General features: G+C 41.2%; 1 protein-coding gene across 9 annotated transcripts in view; it reads left to right on the top strand.

Annotated features, from left to right (window-relative positions):
* The window catches only part of LOC134218497 (calmodulin-binding transcription activator 1), a 708,930-nt gene that overhangs the window by 434,495 nt on the left and 254,856 nt on the right, over window positions 1-19,579 (top strand). The window lies entirely within an intron of this gene.

Genomic DNA, 19,579 nt, shown 5'->3' with positions numbered 1-19,579 from the left:
TGCCATCGCATTGCATCGGGAAGAAATTCTGTAACAGTCGCCATATCTGCATAAGAAATCGTACGCTTTAATCCCCCACTTCGATCCACTGGAGGACCATTGAAGATTTACTTTGGTTTTTTGGAGTTATAAACACATTGGCCATCTTCTCTTCCACCTTTCATATCACCTGATATACATTGTTTTTTTTCGTGACATATGTACTAAATCTAATGGCATAAAAGGCATGATTAGGGTAGTATTTATTATGATTTCGTCATTACGGACTTACCCACACACTGGTTTAAAATAACAATCTGGATAATGATTTTAACAGAAACATAAGTATCATAAGATAATACACCCAATGAACAAATCTTGCAATTCTATATACAATCTTGACAAAGTGATTGGAAACAATTGCTTAGAAATCACAAAAAAACACGCTAAATTGGAAGTAACATAGGAGGATATACGAAAACAGTGAGCGAGCGGTAGAAGGGTGATGGTTCAAAATAAAATCGAGTTTTTATATAAGATCCAAACTAATAATCAGAATCGTGGGTATCTTTCCATATAAATTCCTTATCAATTTGATAAAGGGAAACGATCAGTCACATTTTTCGCATTGTTGAAAAAGTTGACACGGTAAATAATAGGGAATACGAACTAATGGTACTTCGTGTATCTGAAGGAATAATGGATTCTATATGGAGTGGTCCTTTGCCTTCTGCTCAGTATAACTTCGTACGAGCATCGTTTGGGGAGATCGTGTAACGAACCCAGGTGCGAACTTCTGTCGTATGCTGACAGTGAAGAGGAGATTTGTTTCTTCTTAGGAATAGAATCATTTCACCATTGGTTGCATGCTGTGCCGATATGGATGCTCTGCTCAACACGTGCACGAAGGAAGTTGATATCCGCAAATGTAATGCCATCACTTTCTATCGAACAAGGATTACAACCATCTTTGACCTTTGGATGTCAACAGAAAGCGTTGCCCGCGTAAACACTATCAATGATCTCGGCGTTCTGCTGGACGAGAAGCTTAACTGTGCCCAGCAGAGAGCATCAACGACCGCCAAGGAGGCGTACGAGGTGCTTAGTTTCATCAAACGGATTACGCAGCAGTTTGAAGATGCTTATTGTCTAAGGACGCTCTACTGTACTGTGGTATGGAGCATATCACGCGGTGACACAACACAACGCAACATTATTCGATTTGCCCTCCGCCTTCTGCCGAGGAATGATTCTGTTCGATTGTCACCTTACGAAAATCGCTTGAAAATGTTCCCACTTTGACTAGCAGAAGAATATTGCAACAACGAAAGTTCCTCCTTGACATACAGTGTGACAACGTAGATTGACCGATGCTTTTGGAACGTCCCCGCCAGAACAACTCGCCAGACCTATTATCTTCGTGAGCATATGCATCGCACTCTCTTTTGGCAGAATAATCCGTCGTTTCAATAAAGTGTCTTTCAATTTCGATTTTAATTTGTCCAAATGTATGTTTAGAAATAAGATAAGCTAGTAATGATATCTTTCTGTAGGACTTTTAAATCGAAGACTAGTAAATAAATAAACAAAAACCCAGATTAATCCACCTAGCAGTGATGATGCCTTTCTCGTGCATTATAAAATATATTAAAAGAGTCACATTAGAAAGGTCAAAAAAGCTCTTTAGGAGAATAGATCACATTTTTTCGATCATTTTGCATGTTTTTGCATTAGTTAAATGCATCGCCATCATTTTCAGAATTTTTTTTTTTTGGTTTTGAATTTTTTTTTTCCAATGATTTTTCATTAATTCCGAAATGCAATGTCCGATCGGGCAAATTTTCAATAGCAAACAATGAGACCGCATTCCCCGTCGAATGCAACTTGTTGCGAGTAAATCGGATAATGCTAAGTTCCAAAAAGTGTGTCTACAAAATTTGTACATATACACACACACACATACATACATACACACATACAGACATCACCTCAGTTCGTCGAGCTGAGTTGATCGGTATATAACACTATGGGTCTCCGGGCCTTCTATCAAAAGTTTTTTTTTGAAGCAATCATATAGCCTTTCGGTACAACTTTGTTGTACGAGAAAGGCAAAAATAAATAAAAAAACCCAGATCAATCCACCTAGCGTTGGTGGTGCCTTTCTCGCGCATTAAAATAATAAGAAAAACACATAAGAGAGGTCGAAATGGCACTTTAGGGGGATAGATTTTACTTTTTCCATCAATTCATATGCATTTGCATTGCTGCAATCCAAGAAAAAAATATTTTTTTTCGTTTTTGAATTTTTTTTTCCCAAGGGGGGACCCTTGGCAGAAAAACAATGTTTTTTTAATAACTTTGGAACGCAATGACCGATCGGGCCAATTTTCAATAGGAAACAACTAGACCGCAATCCGCGTCGACTGCAACTTGTTGCGAGCAAATCGAATAATGCTAAGTACCAAAAAGTGTGTCTCACATTTTTGTACACACACACACACACACACACACACACATACATACATACATCACCGCAATTTGTCGAACTGAGTCGATTGGTATATAACACTATGCTGCCGTCCCAAGCATATCTGTCCCATGTCGATTTTTATCATTTTTGAGTTTTATGCACCAAACGTTATAAATTAATGTATATTTCATTGTGAACAAAAATACATATAGTTTGTTCGAAAACTTGGCGAAAAAATATCAGGTCATTTTGTCCCATTGTAGAATTTCCAAGCATAACTTTGTCCCATTGAAACAAATTTCCATATAACATGTATTAAATTACTTCGAAGAGGCCAATTTTCATTATCAAATCATTCAGAGAAAGAATATGGGTTGTGGTATAGTTTCAATGGGTAAAAAGGTTAATCCACCTAACATCGTTGATGCCTTTCTTGTGCATTATGAAAATTGAAAAGTAATAATTGAAGCATATTAAGATGATTTATATTAAAACTTGAGTGAGAATAGTCTCTCATTTTTAATCGCATTCTATGTACATATTTATTTAGACTGTTTCTTCCTTCCTTGTTGGCATTACCATTTTTGCATTCGTATATGATGAGGCTAACACGATAATACTTTTATGCCTAATTGCACTTGAAAATTCCTTTGACCGTGAGTCCAACTAAGCCACCTAAGCATCATCGCTGCTTTGTATGAGTCGTGCTTCTAATCGCATGGCTATAAGGTAGGCCCAATCAATTTTACATATATACAAGATTTTGCAATAGCTTCGGAGGTGACTAATCGATTTTCAATAGCAAACAATGGGGCCGAAATTCCCGTCGAATGCAACTTATTACGAAAAAATGGTCCTTAACATGTGTTTACAAATGTTCACATACGCACCACACACAGGTAGAAGTTTCCACTCGACACATCAGATGCTAATCTAAAATAAGGAAACACCTGAAATAGGAATCATCAAACACCTTCGCAGATTTGCGGTATTGAGTTACCACGTAATCTGATTTTGATGCTTCTTTCAAAAATCCATCTGCGCTGAAACATAATTCACCTGAACCAGTGGCGTAGCCAGAAAATTGGTCTGGGGTGGAGTTTTCCGAATATTTTTTCTTCGAATTAAAAAATTCTTCTAAAATTTTATCTCTGGGGAGGGGTTTTATGTCCAAAACCACCCCCGTGGCTACGCCACTGACCATAACATATTTCAGGATTAAATTATGTATAGGAACCAATTCTCACTGTCCTTATACTTATGTAAGATATAATATCTCTGGGGTTTTCAGACACACTTGTCCCCATGTCAGCTTTTTTATACATATTTTTTCTATGGAGCGTGAGCCCCCTCCCCCAAAAGCTTACGTTATTAGTGTACGGCCCTTTACTACAATACGCTTTGAAAAGACCTTATGCATCTAATCTGAAACAGGTTATTATCCAGACCCAACTAAACTTTTGCTAAGCGCAAAGTAATCTGATGATACTCTAGCACTGGGACAAATATGCTTGGAATTATCAATTTTGTTTCCAATTTCGCAGCATAAATGTCCCACTGAATAAATTCCACTAATAAAACAGTGTTTATTCTTTTGAAACATACTAAGCCATTAGAAATACACTATTTTCATCGATATACGTTTATTAATCAAAATTTCATGGGGCAATTTATACAAACTAAAAATATGTTTCCAACTTCAATCGCATTTTTCTCAGTTGCATATTTTTTGACATGGGACAGATATGCTTGACACGGCAGTATGGGTCTCCGAGCCTTCTATCAAAAGTTCGGTTTTGGAGTGATCCTATAGCCTTTACGTATACTTTGTATACGAGAAAGGCAAAAACCAGATCAATCCACCTAGCGTTGGTGGTGCCTTTCTCGCGCATTAAAAAAATAAGAAAAACACATAAGAGAGGTCGAAATAGCACTTTAGGGAGATAGATTTTACTTTTTCCATCAATTCATATGTATTTGCGGTCATTTGAATGCATTGCTGCAATCTTTGAAAAAAAATTTTTTTTTCGTTTTTGAAATTTTTTTCCAAGGGGGGACCCTTGGCAGAAAAACAATGTTTTTTCAATAACTTTGGAACGCAATGACCGATCGGGCCAATTTTCAATAGGAAACAACTAGACTGCAATCCGCGTCAACTTGTTGCGAGCAAATCGAATAATGCTAAGTACCAAAAAGTGTGTCTCACATTTTGTACACACACACACATACATACACACATACAGACATCACCTCAATTCGTCGAACTGAGTCGGTTGGTATATAACACTATGGGTCTCCGAGCCTTCTATCAAAAGTTCGGTTTTGGAGTGATCCTATAGCCTTTACGTATACTTTGTATACGAGAAAGGCAAAACTGATCAAGCGTCTGTCTTCTAAGGAGTCTGTTTCCCATACTAGGAGCGGGCGGATTACCATCGTCCGAGTACCGGCGAGGGACTCTAAGCAAAACTATGTGCAATGGCGACCGGAATAATATCGGCTAAGACCAAAGTGACGACTAGCTCAGTACAAGGAACTACAAATCTTTCAATGTCATTGGTAGCATAGCCATACTCGCCCATGTCCTGAATTACTGAGGAATCGACATTTGAAACAGCTGTTCCATTTTCAAGAAACACGCAAGTTCTGTTATGTGACTTATAGGCCGGAATCTTCGGCAGCACCGAACCACGGAAGTTCCTTCCACTACAGCTACCCCGCAAGCTGAAACAAACAAGAAGCACATGCTATGAAGCCGAGCGAAACCCCCGAAGGCTAAGAACGAAAAAGCTCATCATTCATGCTGGCGATGTCAACAGTGGAAGATGGCCAATCTTTACATCCTGGGAAACGAAGCGAAGATAGTGGCTCAGGCATCCACTGCAGCAGTAAAGAAGATTCCCGAGCACCTTCACTACATCAATAGACGTATGCGAGAAGCTGTCGTCAATTAGCCGAAGAGAGCACCTCCTGCTGGAAGTCCGCCGTTGTTGAGAGAAGTAAAACCTCACCGGTCGGTTATCATTCGATTTCTGATCAGTCCTTTCCAGTGATTGTGATTTCAAAAGATTTTTTTTACTATTATTTCTCAGACTCAAAGTCAGAAATAAAAAAAGTCTTTTCCATTCAACTCGGTTTATGGTTTATTTTTTGTACTTAGCATTAACCTCCCAAGTAAAAATGTCCATGCTTGTTGGATTTATTTAATTCTTATAGCGAATTTATGACAGCATTCACCATAGCTAGTTGTCCAGTTTTATTGGCGATCTTATTGCTATCAATAAACCTCTAATAAATTTGCTGAAAAAACTTGAAACGTCAAAAGCCGATTGATCTTATGAGTAGCTCTACGGTTATGATGATGAACGTAATAAGTCCTATTTTCAAAATTTTTGATCGTAATATGGTCAAATGGATAACCACAATAAGAATATTTACATTGCAAAGAGCGTATAACGGTGTTTAATGAGAACAACATTTTTCTGATTGAAAACTATGATGGCCATATTGAAAAAGGAGACGCAATTTCAAGTCGGTGGAATTTATCACTGAAATTTATGATAAAGGCGGTGTTTTCTTCGCGAAAAACACGTCTTGGAAATAGATTTGAATATTTAGGTGGAATTTTAATGGATATTGGTGTAATAATCATTTTAAATTTAATGCGCAGAACTATATTATTTTGCGGGCGCGTGGTTTTCAATCTTAATTTTGCACTAGCTTTCACCACGAAATCGGAAGCGCACCTCATTTCCATGGAATTACTTCGGAAAATAAACCTGAATGAAGTTATTTTGAATTCATGTGATTTCATCATGATTTCCATCAACAATTTATTTTGTTATTATTTGTCTGCAAAATTTTGTTTTCCTTTCCTAGCAAAGTGTTGTTTCCCTTTTCCAAAGCAACATTCTTGACAGCTGCCGCAGCCAAATTCCCTTTTTTGCGGGCGGCTTTAAACGGATTTCTATATACTCTTATAATAGGTATATTGTGGTAATCTAGAGAGGGCCATTTGGCCACATCTTACTCTTTTAGTGTTCATCAGAAGGTTGTCCTTTAGTAGCGGGTTTTATTTTTAGCTCTTATAATTCAATCTTGAAAACTACTCCTAGAGCGAAATAAAACTTGAAATGTCACTTGGGTCATTTGCTTGCAACAGGTTGCATTCGACTAGGGTTTACGTCTCTACCATTGCCTCCTTATGAATCATGGCGTACATTAATTAGCCTGGAAGAGCTCAAAAAACGTAGGAAATTTTTAATGGTAGCTTTCATAAACGATATACAAAGAGTGGATAGTAGTGAAATTTTGGAAAATATTAATTTATACGCTCCTATCCGTCCACTTAGAAATAGAAGTCTATTTCATATCAATAATCAAAGGACAGACTATGACCGAAATGGCCCAATAAATAGAATGATGTCATGTTATAATGCGCATTGTGAAACAATTGATGTAACGATAAGTAAAACTGATCTAAAAAAAGTGTTGTTCTCTAGGCGGTTGTTCTCTCTGATTGGCGGCAAACAAATAAATAAATTTGTGTTTTACTTTTGAAATATACAAACTATTGCAATTTGAAAAGTTCACAACAATTACCGCACCATATTCGTTGCAGACAAATTGGAACACAATATTGTCTTTATTTCTGTAGATGAGGACAAAGAATTATCGCTATTTTCTTTTGTGGTTTGTTTTTTTCGCATTTTTCAGTGACAATTACACTCCTTGATAAGCACACAGGCACATGGAGACGCATGGTACATTGCTTCACCAAGTCCTTGTAATTAAACTTCTTAAGCACAAATTCACAAGGATAAATGACAAAATACGGAAGACTGATTTATGCTTTGAATGGTAGAACATGTTTTTTGATTAATCATACCTTACACTCACTTACAACTCTGATGTGCAGGTATTAAATCAAAGTCAATTACTTGTACCTTGTTATGCGTATCTATTATCTAGAACTCCCTAGTATATGCAACAAATGTAGAAATAAAAATAAAAACAGATATGACGAAAAAAACATTTTAAGGGGTTGTCGCCCCATAAACGAGACACATATTTAAAAATAGTGAAATTACAAATTTGGTGTTACGAGATGACCCAGCCTTGGGTTGAAAGTCTCCTTAATAAAGATATAAAAAAACTTGGCGTTTTCGACAAAGTTTTTCTGGATAACTTTGCCCACAACTTTTAAGAAGACACAAACCTTGTATGTTGTAGAATAAAAAATACATTTTTCAACTCACTTTTAAGGGGATTGATCAGTAAGCTAAATACCTTCGAAGAAGCGAATTAACTTACTGATAAAATGTTTGTAAAACAAGGCAACACGAAGAGAGTGTGATAGATATGCTTATGTTTAGCCTGTGATAAATTCCTTGATAAATTCCTGTGATCCTTGGTAAATTCCGGGAGTACAACTTGCAGACTCACCATCTGTTTATTGATTTCAAAGCAGTGTACGATTCAGTGAAAAGAAATGAGCTGTGGCGGATAATGTCCGAACATGGTTTCCCGGCGACACTGATTAGACTGATACGTGCAACCCTGGATGGCTTGAAATCAAGTATTCGGATTGCAGACGAAGCGTTAACCTCTTTTGTGACCTTAGACGGATTTCGAATTTATTGTTCAACATTGCACTCGAGGGCGCTGTTAAGAGATCTAACGTGCAGAGCACTATCATCACACGGTCGCATATGCTCCTGGGCTTTTCGGGCGACATCGATCTCATTGGAATCGTTCGCAGAGCAGTAGTGGAGGCTTTTGTCCCACTGAAGAGGGAGACGGTGCGAATAGGCTTAACCATAAACTCTACCGAGACAAAGTATATGGTGGCAGGTAGAGATAGAGGAAGACCTAGTGGTGTAGGTGCTGAGCTAGTGCTTGATGGGGATGTGTTTGCAGTTGTTGAAGAATTTGTTTACCTTGGAACGCTTGATGTGACGATGACGCTTCCCGTGAAGTGAAAAGACGTATTGCTGCTGCGAATAGGGCCTTCTACGGATTACGTATTTAAAGATGAATTCATGTGCTCTCTTGTCTTCTGCCGGGAAAATGTATCTCTCGAAGAAGAAATCATATATCCCCTTGTATTAATCCAAACAAATGCCTGAATTGAAAGAAGAAATCATATTCTCTTTCGGCTTCTGCCGTATAAGTTCATTCCTCAAGGAAGAGATTTTATCTCCCCTTGCCTTAAACCGAGCAAACTCCCGAATTGAACAAAGGGATCATATCCACTTTTGTATTCTGCCGAGCAAAACAGATGATTAGTAGAAAAAGCAGATAATAAAAATAGCATCATTCTTATGATTTAAAAGCGATAATAATTTTAAAGAATTGAACATATTTTGCCTTAGTTTTGAAATTGGTGATTACAAATTATTATGCCAAACAACATTTTGCCAAACGACCTTTATGCTAAAAGGCCATATGCCAAACGACTTTATACCGGATGCCGTACCACCCAACCATGTGTTCATAATTTATTTTTCATGTAATTAAATCACAATTGATCAAATTTTCACATTTTCAAGTTCTCCGCCTCCTCCAGACAAATTTTTTGGACTTTTTTGAACTCCTTATGACTCCTGACAATAATCCCTTATTAAAAATCATTTTGAAACAAAATCAAATTCAATCTTCTGTCTACGGCTGTAGAAGCCAAATATTCAAGTGAGCAAGTAGAATTTTTAGAGGTTTTGATTCCTCCTGTACTTTGTTCCCTCCCGTCCGGAATCCACCAAGAATACATCTGTTATTCCGTTTGCGTCCATAGTTTGTTTGTTGAAGAAATAAATTTTGTACTTTTTTCAATGCATTTTTTTATAGGAAAATCATAGCCCGATGAGTACTTGTGAAGTACTTGTTTTGTTCGTCTTTTTCCAATACTTAATCAATTATGCGGAAGAATTCCAATTCCCGTATTGATCGTTTTTTAAAAAATAGGAGATCTACGTAGACTCTATGTCCCCTTTCGTAGACATACCTAACCTTTTTGGACCCTACGTTGTTAATGGATAGCCCCATATGATAAAGAGTAACTTGATGCCAATGGTCATGCAATAAATTTTCTTTCTATACAATACCGATGTTGTGTCCAAACTGGAAGTAGTTTATTATATAGCGTGACACTATGATAGTTTTCTAGGGCCTCCTGAGGGTCTAAAAAGAGTCAATATTCTCTTTGTTGTTGATAGTTAGAGGTAAATGCTCACAATAATAATGCAAAAGATTTCATTAACTTATTTTTATACTGAAGATGAAAACAATCGTTTAGTTCAGTTCCGATCGTTGCATAAAATGATTACTTTGTTTGATAGATTCTGAAGTTCATCTTGCGGTGAGAAAGTAAAAATTTGTACCGAAATCGTCTTTTCTTCAGTAAGCAGAACGATCTGCCGGTCATCAAAGCTTTGTTCTACTTTGTGCGTGTGTGTAAACTAATTAGAAAGTATTTTTTTTATCGAGTCCTAACGCGTTTTCTTTAGTAAGGTCTTTAGAACGATCAGTCGGTCATCGAAATTTTGTTCTGCTTAGTGCGGTAGATAATTTAAATAATTTGTGTTCGTTCGAATGTGTTTGTATAAAATCAATCAAACGACATGCCATACACAGCATACCGTTTATCAAAACGAACCCTGCCACACTTCCACCCCAACATCACAATGATTTCTCGTGGAAGTGCCGATGACTCGTCTGCCTTTATCAAAGCGAGTATCACGTCAATATTTTCCTACCCATTCCTTAATTCGGACGCGGCCGGCGCTGGTATTGCATATTTTCGAGTGACCAGTTCTTACACATTGAAGATGATGTTGGGCCCAAACTTCATCTGTTGGTTCTCTGTGTAAATACAGTTGACCTGGCAATAACGGAGTAGCAACCGTGGGCGGTCAATCATGCTCCTGCTCATACACATGCTAGATTCTGAATTCCATCCTATGGTATTTCAATCTTTAAGATTTTGCAAAGCAAATACTCTAAATAGAATAGAATCATATTCCGCAAGTTGAGTTCTAGAACCAATAAACAGGGTACTACTTCCCTGGAAAAGTTAGGTTCTCAAAACATCTACAACCGGATTTTAGAAACTCAATCGTTCAGTTTTCTTCATTTCCGATTTCGAAAACTAACAAATGAAAATAATTGCATTTTTAGCATTGGAATATTGACTTTTTGCTTGATAAAACCTAGATCAATCAACTTAGCTATGATTTTACTTTTTTTTTTATCCATTATTCAAAATAACCTGAAAAGTTCTTCCGAATGATGAAAGAAAGCAGATCTACGTAATTCTCACTATTCCAATTAATTTCCATTCTTTTGCGACCATTATTCATGACTCCTTTTTAATGGAAAAGTGAAATTGAATGATAGGAAGATTTTTTCCTAGGGGGTTTGTCATGACTACAGAATGCTATGGCCAATCTAGCCAATATTTAATAGAAAATAGTGGGACTGGATTCCTCGTCGTGTGCATCATAATGCGAGAAAACTAGCGTCAGTGGAAATATCATAATACTGTTAGATGCATTAGCTGGAGCAAGATTATATACAGTAACCCTAATTGAATTCAAACCATTATTTTACAGTTGAAGTAAGATTAGATATAGTAATTGAATTCAAACCACGATTGGTCTTACAATTATGCGATAACCTTAATTAAAATAAGTTCAATTTATGAAGCCTCATTGCCATCGTGTTAAACATAAACATATAAAAATTAAAACATTGTTTCTTTACCTTTTTTTGCAGGTATGTATCACCAATCTCTTCAAATGAGGATTCCTTCAGGTTTGCCAAATCTATCAACTTATATTAACCTACGTAGCTTATTTAGTTATAGCTTTAATTGCGTCCACACAACAGCAATATTAAAAGCGAGTGAATTATCTGCTCCCTGCTGTTTTGTTGTTTGTCGTTACCGCCTCTTATCCGACTTTTTCCACCCACCAAACCAAGATAGATGCACTTATTATCTCTCCACCCCCGACACTATCTCACCCCGGCAAAAGGAGGAGACGTTTTGCCACGTTTGTTTGGTAAACTCACTCTTCTTCCGTTTCCATTGTGTACCGAACCGGGGCGAGTGTGTTTACCATAAGGAGATGGTCTGGCACCGGAAGCTTTTCGCACTTCGTTAGGTAGCCGCCCGCCTCCGTCAGGTCCGAAACATTGCGAACGCCGCCAGCAGGCCCATGGTGTAACTTTTTAGTTTTTACGTATTTTGTGAAATTTTTCGGTCCGATGACGGTGGTAAGCAAAAAAGCACAAGCCCATTTCGCGTTGCTAATGCAACTGGATACCGGGCGGTGCACTGTGGGGCAGAATATTCCCTAGCAGCACACATGTTTCACATAGGTTACTGCCACTCATATGTAACCAGATTAGGTCACAATCACGTTACTGCAACCATTATTGCCTGACTTGTGCTGCTCGGGTTGTATGCTGCGGAACGTACTATACCCTTCATTCGTAATACCATTTCGGCTTGAGTTTTTTTTTAAATCATAACGATAAACAAAAGTGATTATTATTTTTAAATTTGTAATTTATAAAATTTTTACTAACTGCTATTCATGAAGAAGCTGGAGAATTTCTTGGGAAAACATTCAATTGCTCATCATTGTCATCATTCTAGATAGTTGTAGATTTCATTCACCACAAATAGGATTTTGCTCCAATGTGCAGTGGCATACGTGCACTACTATGTTCGCTAGCCCTGGAAAACGCTGAAAAAACGAGGCAAATTTTGTTTAACAAATTACATTTATGAAATTAATTACTTTTTATCTGATGAAAATAAGTCTGGACGCGAGTCTGGTCCGTTGTTGGTCGGTCGTTCGGTTGGGAATGTGTGTTCTAGTTCTAGCTGCTTTCCCACTACTGTTCGCCACTGTAAATTATGTGGAGGAATTCAGTCAGATGGTACAGGAAGTTTGGCTTTGGCCTCATAATTTAGTGAAAATTAAAATGATTTACAACCCGTGAATTCCCTCTTCCAAACAACCGAACGTGGTGGATTCTCGTGCGTCATGCGTGTTTCACAATTTGCATATTCGTTGGAAATTTCGCGACTATTAGCTTACTCCCAATCAAGCAAATGGAAGTCAGCTTTACGATGGAAGTCTCTCACCGGATTCTCCCACACCCAAGAACGATATGTTCACGTTCAATTTCGGTAACGGGTTCTATCCAGGAAGACATAGTTCAGTCTAACCCTTTCGTGGGGCCATCCAAAGTGGCACCATGTGACACTTCAAGGAACTAGCAACCAAATTTCCCTTCTAATTCAAATTCTAACTGTCTCCGACACCAAGTAGTGCTGTCTGTGTGGAGCACTCCTTGCGGAAAGTGCCGTACCGGATTGCAATGGAAAATGCCAGCAATAGGCTAAGCAAGCTAACAGCAGGCAGTAACATGGCGATGGCAAATGTGCAACTCTTCCGTCGTGGCTTTTATTGCGTCTTACATTTTTATATTTACGAGTTTTCCAGCCCTTTCTGGAGCTTACAGAAAAAAAAAGTAGGATCGAAAATGATGGTGGTGGGTGGTGGTGCTGACGGCGGTTGGATTCGATGTCACAGTTTTATTTCCTTGCCGAACACAAGATGTGGCACTTCTGACCCATCATCGTGTGGTCGTTGGCAATCGTGGAGGAGTATCGGATCGGCAGGAAAGACATCTCTATAAAGAGACACTTTTATTGCCGGTCGAAACGCGATGACAGGTGAAGTGGCAAAGGGTGACAGCCGCATGGTGAGGGGGATATGCTAGATTTCATTTTAATATCGATTTCGGAGGACGACATTGGAGGGGGAGGATGCAACATTTACTTTGGCACAATTTCATTTATATATCGTGGAGCACGATAGATGCTTCAGTTACATTATTATTGACACGCTCTCAGTCTAATCACAAAGGCATCATTTAGACTTTCATTTCATCCATTGAAATATTTTGATAATAAATAAATGGCAATAACCATCTGCTCTTTTACAAAAATTCAACATTCATACATCGTTTTGAGATTTTATTATTTGTACCTAAGGCCGATACAAATATCCTCCTTTTAAGGATTTTTAAAACATTCTTTAAGAAATCCGAGGAGTTTTATTGATTTTTTTCCATTTTAATATTTATTTTTTATTGTCCCCCCACTTGACCTTTCGAAGACCAGTAGGACATAATTTGAATTAAATATTTGTAACGGCCTAATTTGATGGCGATATAGATGTGGTATAAAGACTATGTGATCACCAAATTGCCTAAAATTTTGACAGGATTTCCATATCGTCAAATTGATTAGGCAGACAGGAGCTGCAATCTCTGATCACCAAATCTTCAGCTCCTCGTTTAAACGGCCCATCCGGAATCAGCTGATGGATTCATCTTTGCCGTTTTCTCAATTGATAATTGAGGATAATGAGGATAATTGAGCCTCCTTTCAAGAAGCCTCCTTTCAAGAGGCTCGGAAGCCTCCTTTCAAGAGGCTCGGAAGCCTCCTTTCAAGAGGCTCGGAAGCCTCCGTTCAAGAGGCTCGGAAGCCTCCGTTCAAGAGGCTCGGAAGCCTCCTTTCAAGAGGCTCGGAAGCCTCCTTTCTAGAGGCTCGGAAGCCTCCTTTCTAGAGGCTCGGAAGCCTCCTTTCTAGAGGCTCGGAAGCCTCCTTTCAAGAGGCTCGGAAGCCTCCTTTCAAGAGGCTCGGAAGCCTCCTTTCAAGAGGCTCAGGAAGCCTCCTTGCAAGAGGCTCGAAGCCTCCTTGCAAGAGGCCTGGAAGCCTCCTTGCAAGAGGCTCAGCCTCCCTGCAAGAGGCTCAAGCCTCCTTGCAAGAGGCTCAGAAGCCTCCTTGCAAGAGGCTCAAGCCTCCTTTCAAGAGGCTCGGAAGCCTCCTTTCAAGAGGCTCAAGCCTCCTTTCAAGAGGCTCGGAAGCCTCCTTTCAAGAGGCTCAAGCCTCCTTCAAGAGGCTCAGGCCTCCTTTCAAGAGAGCTCTGGAAGCCTCCTTTCAAGAGGCTCAGAGCCTCCTTTCAAGAGGCTCAGGAAGCCTCCTTTCAAGAGGCTCTGGAAGCCTCCTTTCAAGAGGCTCGGAAGCCTCCTTTCAAGAGGCTCAGAAGCCTCCTTTCAAGAGGCTCAGGCCTCCTTTCAAGAGGCTCAAGCCTCCTTTCAAGAGGCTCAGAGCCTCCTTTCAAGAGGCCCGGAAGCCTCCTTTCAAGAGGCCTGGAAGCCTCCTTTCAAGAGGCTCAGGAAGCCTCCTTTCAAGAGAGCTCAGAAGCCTCCTTTCAGAGGCTCAGAGCCTCCTTTCAAGAGGCTCAGGCCTCCTTTCAAGAGGCTCAGGAAGCCTCCTTTCAAGAGGCTCAAGCCTCCTTTCAAGAGGCTCAGAAGCCTCCTTTCAAGAGGCTCGGAAGCCTCCTTTCAAGAGGCCTGGAAGCCTCCTTTCAAGAGGCTCAGAAGCCTCCTTGCAAGAGGCTCAAGCCTCCTTGCAAGAGGCTCGGAAGCCTCCTTGCAAGAGGCTCGGAAGCCTCTTTCAAGAGGCTCAGAAGCCTCCTTTCAAGAGGCCTGAAAGCCTCCTTTCAAGAGGCCTGGAAGCCTCCTTTCAAAAGGCTCAGAACCCTCCTTTCTAAAGGCTCAGAACCCTCCTTTCAATAGGCTCAGGAAGCCTCCTTTCAAGAGGCTCAGGAAGCCTCCCTTTCAAGAGGCTCAGAAGCCTCCTTTCAAGAGGCTCAGGAAGCCTCCTTTCAAGAGGCTCGGAAGCCTCCTTTCAAGAGGCTCAGGCCTCCTTTCAAGAGGCTCGGAAGCCTCCTTTCAGAGGCTCAGGCCTCCTTTCAAGAGGCTCAGAAGCCTCCTTTCAAGAGAGCTCAGAAGCCTCCTTTCAAGAGGCTCCGGAAGCCTCCTTTCAAGAGGCTCGGAAGCCTCCTTTCAAGAGGCTCAGGAAGCCTCCTTTCAAGAGGCTCAGAAGCCTCCTTTCAAGAGGCTCAGGAAGCCTCCTTTCAAGAGGCTCAGAAGCCTCCTTTCAAGAGGCTCAGAGCCTCCTTTCAAGAGGCTCAGAAGCCTCCTTTCAAGAGGCTCAGAGCCTCCTTTCAAGAGGCTCAGAAGCCTCCTTTCAAGAGGCTCAGAAGCCTCCTTTCAAGAGAGCTCAGAAGCCTCCTTTCAAGAGGCTCAGGCCTCCTTTCAAGAGGCTCAGGCCTCCTTTCAAGAGGCTCAGAAGCCTCCTTTCAAGAGGCTCAGGAAGCCTCCTTTCAAGAGGCTCAGCCTCCTTTCAAGAGGCTCAGAAGCCTCCTTTCAAGAGGCTCAGAAGCCTCCTTTCAAGAGGCTCAGAAGCCTCCTTTCAAGAGGCTCAGGAAGCCTCCTTTCAAGAGGCTCAGAAGCCTCCCTTTCAAGAGGCTCAGAAGCCTCCTTTCAAGAGGCTCAGAAGCCTCCTTTCAAGAGGCCTGGAAGCCTCCTTTCAAGAGGTTCGGAAGCCTCCTTTCAAGAGGCTCAGAAGTCTCCTTTCAAGAGGCTCAGAAGCCTCCTTTCAAGAGGCTCAGAAGCCTCCTTTCAAGAGGCTCGGAAGCCTCCTTTCAAGAGGCTCAGAAGTCTCCTTTCAAGAGCTCAGAGCCTCCTTTCAAGAGGCTCAGAAGCCTCCTTTCAAGAGGCTCAGAAGCCTCCTTTCAAGAGGCTCAAGCCTCCTTTCAAGAGGCTCAGCCTCCTTTCAAGAGGCTCGGAAGCCTCCTTTCAAGAGGCTCAGAAGCCTCCTTTCAAGAGGCTCGAAGCCTCCTTTCAAGAGGCCTGGAAGCCTCCTTTCAAGAGGCTCCAGCCTCCTTTCAAGAGGCTCGGAAGCCTCCTTTCAAGAGGCTCAAGCCTCCTTTCAAGAGGCTCAGAAGCCTCCTTTCAAGAGGCCTGGAAGCCTCCTTTCAAGAGGCTCAGAGCCTCCTTTCAAGAGGCTCAGAAGCCTCCTTTCAAGAGGCTCAGAAGCCTCCTTTCAAGAGGCTCCAGCCTCCTTTCAAGAGGCTCAGAAGCCTCCTTTCAAGAGGCTCAGAAGCCTCCTTTCAAGAGGCCTCAGAAGCCTCCTTTCAAGAGGCTCAGAAGCCTCCTTTCAAGAGGCTCAGAAGCCTCCTTTCAAGAGGCTCAGAAGCCTCCTTTCAAGAGGCTCAGAGCCTCCTTTCAAGAGGCTCAAGCCTCCTTTCAAGAGGCTCAGAAGCCTCCTTTCAAGAGGCTCCAGCCTCCTTTCAAGAGGCTCAGAAGCCTCCTTTCAAGAGGCTCAGGAAGCCTCCTTTCAAGAGGCTCAGAAGCCTCCTTTCAAGAGGCTCAGAAGCCTCCTTTCAAGAGGCTCTGGAAGCCTCCTTTCAAGAGCTCAGGAAGCCTCCTTTCAAGAGGCTCAGAGCCTCCTTTCAAGAGGCTCAGAAGCCTCCTTTCAAGAGGCTCCAGAAGCCTCCTTTCAAGAGGCTCAGGCCTCCTTTCAAGAGCTCAGGCCTCCTTTCAAGAGGCTCAGAAGCCTCCTTTCAAGAGGCTCGGAAGCCTCCTTTCAAGAGGCTCGGAAGCCTCCTTTCAAGAGGCTCGGAAGCCTCCTTTCAAGAGGCTCGGAAGCCTCCTTTCAAGAGGCTCGGAAGCCTCCTTTCAAGAGGCTCGGAAGCCTCCCTTCAAGAGGCTCGGAAGCCTCCCTTCAAGAGGCTCGGAAGCCTCCTTTCAAGAGGCTCGGAAGCCTCCTTTCAAGAGGCTCGGAAGCCTCCTTTCAAGAGGCTCGGAAGCCTCCTTTCAAGAGGCTCGGAAGCCTCCTTTCAAGAGGGTTGAGGAGGATGCTGGGTCATTAGGCCGAATGGTCTTTAGGCCAAATCGTTATCAGGCCGAACGGTCATTAGGCCGAATGGCCATTAGGCCGAATGAGAACTGGGGAGTGAGGAATAAGTAGTACGGAAGAAGGAAAAAGGCGGAAGAAGTAAGAAGGTGGAAGTAAGAAGTAAGAAGGAAGAAGGAAGAAGGAAGAAGGAAAAAGGAAGAAGGAAGAAAGAAGAAAGAAGAAATAAGAAGGAAGAAGGAAGAAGGAAGAAGGAAGAGGGAAGAAGGAAGAAGCAAGAAAGAAGAAGGAAGAAAGAAGAAGGAAGAAGGAAGAAGGAAGAAGGATGAAGGAAGGAGGAAGAAGGAATAAGGAATAATGAAGATGGAAGAAGAGAGAAGAAAGAAGGAAGATGCAAGAATAGAGAAGGAGAAAGGGGTAAGGTACAGAAGGAGCTTCTCATTTTTCATTTTTAGCTTCTTTTTGCTAATTCGGCCTAATGACCGTTCGGCCTAATAACCTTCGGCCAAATGGCCTGACACCGTTGAGGAGGTAAATCAATCAATTATCAGCAGACAATATTTTGATTTAATTTTATGTTACTGCAGGTAAATCGAGTACAAAACTTTAACATAACATTTTGAAACTTGTCTGAAAGAACCTTGCATAATATTTCAACACCAGTTCATTTTTTCCCAAACGAGCCTGCTCTTCTCTGCCCCCCCCCCTCTGCTAAGTTTCCCCATGAACAAGAATCTTGTACCAAAACTCTTGTTGTAATTGATTGCGATCCATGTTGAAACAACGACAAAGGTGGAATCAACTGTTCACCCAATTTTCGCCACCCCCTTTCGGCACTCGTCAAAAACTCGTCAAAAGGCGTCAAAAATCATCCTTGGCCGGGTGCTTCCCATCAGAATAATTTATAGGCCATGAATATCATTACAACTCGACGAAAGTCGGATGGCACCGACCGAAGCAGCTACATCTGGTCAAAACGTAGCGCAAACGGTGGCGTTTATCCTTTCACCATTGCACAGCTAATAAAGCATGTTCGTTCCTGAAATAATCATTCCGTGATGTTGCTGTTCCTGAAAGGAGTCACCTTCGCATTCTCTGCCCCCTCCCCCATACGTACTGCCATCGCTCATCGCCGAAAAGTTCGTTTGTTGCTCTCGGAAAAACCTACACGAAACAAAAACAAAGTCGATGCTAATAACAGGGCGCTGGGAAATATATGTAAACGGTTGGTTAGTTGGTTCTTCGGCGGGCACTTGTCAGCGCGTCCTGGACACGAAACATCAGGAAACACGGAAAAGGTCGGCGGACTTTCGTGATGTAATCCTATATCCTGTTTCGAGTGGTCTATACAAATAAAAACACGCCGTCCGTCCGTCCCGCGCCGCTGACAAGACCCATCATGTAGGTGGTGCCAGCCCCTTCCGGTCGGAAAAGGGGAGAATCCGCGAATCGTCCGTTGGCCACTGGCCAACCGACTGACCGGCTGACAACGGAGGGACCGTATGGAAAATGAATATAATAATAAGGATACGTAATTATGAGCATAATCAAATTTGAATTATTTAGTTGTGTGTGTGGAAAAACCAACAGTTTAAACCCTAATTTTGAATATATTTGGAATAAATAGCCGGGAATAAATAAATTATACATGAGCGGAGTCTTCCGTGAGCTACTGCTGCCACTCGGTATAGATCGTGAAAGCTGGTGGCGAAGAGAAAGAATAACATTCAACAAACGGCTATTGCTGATTGTTTACATTTTGGGAAAATGGGAATTTCCGGTTGAACGAATATACGGTCGGCGGTACCAACCACTAGTTAGCCGAACCAGTTCACCGATCAACCTTGGCAAATTTTGGAAGCAGTCGTTCAAAGCCACCCGACCCAACGGATGATGGCATGGTACCCTCTAATCTAAAGAAAAAAAAACTATAGGAGGCTAGCGTGAGTGGTGACTATTTCTTTCGGCACGGTGAAACCATCTTTGTTGATTTAAGTTCTTAATTTTCCGGAACAAATTTGTTCACGGCTGTTTAAAAATTTTCCGTTGATAAAAACGGTGTCAAAAAATTAGCATTGGACTGGTGATTTTTGTTAGGCGACTCGTTTAGATGAACAAACCAGCTACTACATCAAGAAATTTTATTAAGATTATTTTATTTATTTGTAAGACTTGTGCGAAATGCATTTGGTAGAGAACTTTTAATGTCTGTGAAAATTGTGCTCCCAAAATTGAGCACCTCATGCCTACATTTTTTGATTTGTACTCGTTAACAGTAATACTGATAACAACTACACTGCCAGTTGGTGAAAGTCAGCTTTGAACACAATCAATCCAGCAGGCAA

The sequence above is a fragment of the Armigeres subalbatus genome, chromosome 2, assembly GCF_024139115.2.
Source record: "Armigeres subalbatus isolate Guangzhou_Male chromosome 2, GZ_Asu_2, whole genome shotgun sequence".
Classification (NCBI taxonomy): domain Eukaryota; kingdom Metazoa; phylum Arthropoda; class Insecta; order Diptera; family Culicidae; genus Armigeres; species Armigeres subalbatus.
This window is presented reverse-complemented; position numbering and strand designations above follow the sequence as displayed.